The following is a 5152-nucleotide window of genomic DNA, read 5'->3' as shown; positions in this document are numbered from 1 at the left end:
CTTGGACAGAAATGGTGCAGAAGCAGAGGAAAATCCAGGGAGTACACCTGCTCACTAAGACTGTTAAAGGACTAGTTTGTCTTCAGCACCTTGGTTGAGAGAAAACTAAAAATAACCACAGGGCAACCTGTGATCCAGCCAGGTTCCAGAAAAGATTCTATCCCTTACCAGTAACAAAACTTACCTCTAAACTGGTTTCTCTTATTGTTCCTTTACCAACCATCACCTCCTGAGGAATTCAGGACATTAGATGCTAGAACAACATGGAAATCTTTGTACTGACTTTCCTCATTGCTTTTATCCTAAAGCTTTGGGGGGAATAGGTGGGTGGGTAATGTTTGTTGAGTACCTACCGTATGGTAGACAGAATGACAGACCTTTACATATTTTATTTGATCTTCATACTAATATCGTTATCTCCAATTTACTGAGGTTCCTAGACTAACTTGACTAAGACACACAGCTAATATGCATCAAGACAAGGATTTAAATTCCCTTCTCTTTGGCTCCAAAGGTCATGATTTTCTTGCCACCGAAGTATGTGTATCTTCCTGGTCCCTCAGCACAAACACTCCCCAAACTCATTTCAGATCTCCTCTTGCCATCTCTCAATACCCATTTTCCCAATCAACTATTTTATTTCTCTTTATATCAATCACTTCTTTACTTTCTACTTGTATGGGTATTTTCCTTCATTTTGACAAATTAGCATCTAAATGTCTTTTGATATTTAGGGTTTTCACACTTTCAGAGTCTGATTTGACATGGGAAAAGCTATCTCTCTTTAAAGAGCGAGTTGCCAGGCACTTGCTTATTAGACTTTCCTGCAGTTAGGCCCAGGCATTATCTTTGGCTACAGCACTCGATACATGCATTCTGGTCTTTGCCTCAAGAGCTAAATGCAGCAAAAACCAAGGGCTTAGGTGGTTGCTTCCTGGCAGAGGTAGTGAAGGGAGAAGAATTTTCCACATCAACCCAGGTTTGAGATGTGGTTCTGGCCATTTCTCCTGGTATTCCATCTGTCCCATTGATTTTAGCTGCCCAATATACTTACAATAAACTTGTCAATATTTTTAGGCTTAATCCATCCTAAGTCAGTTTCTGTTTCTTAAAATGTTTAACTTGGGAGAGAGAGGAGATGAAGATCGCAGAATAGGGAAAGGTGGAACTCACCTCCCCATAGGAACATATCAAAAATACATCTGCATATGGAACAAACCCCACTGAAAACTAACTGGAAACTGGCAGAAAAACTCTGTACACCAAGGTTATAAGAAGGATCCACACACAATCAGTAGGAATGGAAGAGAAGCAGTCATGTCAGGACCTGTGCCCCTGTGAGAGGACACAGAGGAAAAGGGAGATTACACTGGTGGAGATCCTCCCTAGGGAATGGGCGGTTCCAGCCACATATTGGGCACCCCAGTCCTGGGGTCCAACACAGGGAAGGCTAGTCCCCTTGGCTGCCTGGAGGGTCAGTGGGGCTAACAGGAGGGCTGTGGGAATCCTGGACTCCACTCATGAGGAGCACACATGAGTTGGCTTGCTCCCAAAACAGGGCAAAGAGGACAGACTGAAACTGCTGAGGAGGCTGACTGGTTTCCCATGGCATCCCCAGCGTGAGCCCTAACCTGAGCCAAGGGGATGCTCCAGCCTGTTTACTTCACATCACAGCTCTACGACTCGACCACGTGACACAGAGGCAGCTCAAATCTGAAGCAGCATCTGAGCGGGGCTGGGGCAGCCACTACCAGTGCTTGCACAAGCAGTGCATCAGAAGTAGCCCAAACTCTGTCTGTGGCCAAACCGCCACAGCCTGTGCCTCAATACATACAAAGAGCCCACACGGGCCCTGCCTGCACTGCAGTGCAGCTCCAAACCAGGGCAGGGGTGGCAGAGGCAAAGAGGAGAGATCAACTGTGAGGGACAAAGGAGACTCAGACCCAAAGTAGCACCTGAGTGGAGCAGGGCATAAGCAGCTGACCCAGGCACTGGCACTTTCATAGGCAGTGCATCACATGTAGCTCAGACTTCTGTATGTGGTTGGAGCACCACAGCCCATGCCCCAACACATACCAAGTGCTTCCATGGGCCCCACTTGCCCCAGCACTTCTCCCCTATGGGGCAAGTTTGCTGGTGCTAGGAGGGGGGAGATTACACACTTAAAGAGAACAGAGAAAGTTTAGACCTGTTACTCAGGGCTTCTGCTCTAGCAACGAGGGATGGGCCCCTGCCCCCGATAGGGTGATGATGGCCACTGAGCAGAGGGCAGATGGGAAGCCCCAGCTCGCATCTAGTTCAAGCCCTGGATCCCCCTTCTCCAACCTCACCTCCCACCAAGATGATAGCTGCCAGCAAAAGAGCAAAGACATGGCTTATGTTCACATCAAATCCAACTCTCCCACCAAAGCCACAGGACATACACAGACTGTACAGGGAGGCTCCCACATAAGAGCACACCTACAAGATCTCAAACAGAGAACTGTTTCACTAAATTTTCTAGAGAAAAAAAAGTTGAGCAAAATGAGAAGAGAAATTGGTCTCATTTGAAAAAGCGAGAGAAGAACCCCTGAAAAATCAAATAATGAGAAATAATGTACCAGATAAAGAATTCAAAACATTAGTAAAAAGAATGCTAACTGAATTAGCAAAAAGAAGAGAGGAACACAGTAGAATTTTAATCAGTCAGAATTGAAGAATACAATAACTGAAATAAAAAATACATGAGAAACGATTAATACCAGAGAAGGTGATACAGATTAATGCATAAGTGATCCAGAAGATAGAATAATGGAAATTATCCAATCAGAGCAGCAAAAGGATTTTTTTTAATGAGATCAATTTAAGAGATCTCTGGAATAACAACAACTATACCAACATTTACATTATAGGGGTCCCAAAAGGTGAAGAGAGAGAGAAGGGGATTGAAAATATATTTGATGAAAATATGGCCGAAAATTTCACAAAACTTTAGAAGAAAACAGCTATGCAATCCAGGAAGCACAGAGGATCCCAAACAAGATGAGTCCAAACAGATCCACACTAAGGCATATCATACTTAAAATAACAAACGTTAAAGATGCAGAAAATTTAAAGGCAGCAAGAGAAAAACAAAGAGTCATATATAAGGGAACCACCATAAGGCTATAAGGCTGATTTTTCTGCAGAAACTTTGCAGGCTGGAAGGGACAGGCATCATTACTGAAAGTGCTAAAAGGGAAAAACCTGGTTTTCCTGTGGGACACAGTGGTGGCGGTTGCGTCGGAAGAGTGAGCGACTCTTCGGCTAGTTCTTCCTGCATGTTTTCTCCTCCCCTTTTTTTTTTGTTTTTGTTGGTAGAGCGCAGTTATGGGTCGCAAGGAGCAGCAGCAGCTGAAGCCATGGTGCTGATATTGTAATAGAGATTTTGATGATGAGAAGATCCTTATACAGCACCAAAAAGCAAAGCATTTTAAATGTCATATATGTCATAAGAAATTGTATACAGGACCTGGCTTAGCTATTCATTGCATGCACGTGCATAAAGAGACAATAGATGCAGTACCAAATGCAATACCTGGGAGAACAGACATAGAGTTGGAAATATACAGTATGGAAGGTATTCCAAAAAAAGACATGGATGAAAGAAGATGACTTCTTGAACAGAAAACACAAGCAGAGAGACAAAAAAAGAAGCAACCAGAGGATTCTGATGAATATGATGATGATGACTCTGCCGCTTCAACTTCATTTCAACCACAGCCTGTTCAACCTCAAGAAGGTTATATCCCCCCAATGGCACAACCAGGACTACCACCAGTTCCAGGAGCACCAGGAGTGCCTCCAGGTATACCTCCATTAATGCCAGGTGTTCCTCCTCTGATGCCAGGAATGCCACCAGTTATGCCAGGAATGCCATCTGGAATGATGCCAATGGGTGGAATGAAGTCACCTGGACCAGGAATACAACCTCTGATGCCTGTATGCCACCAGGTATGCCCCCTCCTGTTCCATGTACCGGAATTCCTCCAATGACTCAAGCACAGGCTGTTTCAGCGCCAGATACTCTTAACAGACCACCAGCACCAACAGCAACAGTTCCAGCTCCAAAGCCTCCAGTTACTAAGCCTTTTTTCCCCAGTGCAAGACAGGCTCACGCAGCTGTCCAAGGACCTGTTGGTACAAATTTCAAACCCTTAAATAGTACCCCTACAACAACTACAGAACCCCCAAAGCCTAAATTCCCTGCATATACACAGTCTACAGCTTCAACCAATAGTACAACAAATAGCACTGCAGCTAAACCAGCAGCTTCAATAACAAGTAAGCCTGCTACACTTACGAGGACCAGTGCAACCAGTAAGTTGATCCATCCAGATGAGGATATATTGCTGGAAGAGAGAAGAGCACAGTTACCTAAATATCAACGTAATCTTCCTTGACCAGGAGAGGCTCCTATTGGTAATCCACCTGTTGGACCAATTGGAGGTATGAGGCCACCACAGCCAGGCATCCCACAGCAACAAGGAATGAGACCCCCAATGTTACCTCATGGTCAGTATGGTGGTCATCATCAAGGCATGCCAGGTTATCTTCCTGGTGCTATGCCACTGTATGGGCAGGGACCGCCAATGGCACTGCCTTACCAAGGTGGGCCTCCTCAACCTCCAATAGGAATGAGACCTCCTATAATGTTTCAAGGTGGCCATTACTGATCTTACTTCATCCAGTCTAATAGGTTTGGAGATTAAACCTTTTCTCAACTTGTGCTGTTTATATAGCCAAGCTTCTGTCAATAAGGCTTCATTGTGACTTTAACAAACATTATCTTCCCACATATCAGGAACTATTGGACATTTATTTTACATGCAAAAATTTATTTGGAATAATAAAGTAGGAACTTTTCCTAAAGTTGCAATTTAAAAAATAAAAATAAAAGGGAAAAACCTGCAACCTAGGATACTCTGCCCAGCAAAATTATCATTTAGAACTAAAGGAGACATAAACTTCTCAGACAAGCAAAAACTAAAAGAGTTAATCGATGTTAAACCTACTTTAGAGAAAAGTTAAAGGGTCTTCTCTAAGTGGAAAATAAAAGGCATTAACAAGAAGAAAGAATCCACAGGAAAAGAAAAATCCCACTAGTAAAGAAAAACATATAGTAAAGGCTGAG

General features: G+C 43.7%; 1 pseudogene across 1 annotated transcript; it reads left to right on the top strand.

Moving 5' to 3' along the window:
• Positions 1-3348: 3348 nt before the first annotated feature.
• Positions 3349-4694, top strand: LOC307059466 (BUB3-interacting and GLEBS motif-containing protein ZNF207-like; annotated as a pseudogene). The gene has a single exon. The product of its transcript is annotated as a BUB3-interacting and GLEBS motif-containing protein ZNF207-like (transcript).
• Positions 4695-5152: the final 458 nt, after the last annotated feature.

This window comes from Hyperoodon ampullatus (assembly GCF_949752795.1).
Source record: "Hyperoodon ampullatus genome assembly, chromosome: 1".
NCBI classification, from domain to species: Eukaryota; Metazoa; Chordata; class Mammalia; order Artiodactyla; family Ziphiidae; genus Hyperoodon; species Hyperoodon ampullatus.
Note: the sequence above shows the minus strand (reverse complement) of the source record. Positions and strands in the feature narration are given on the sequence as shown.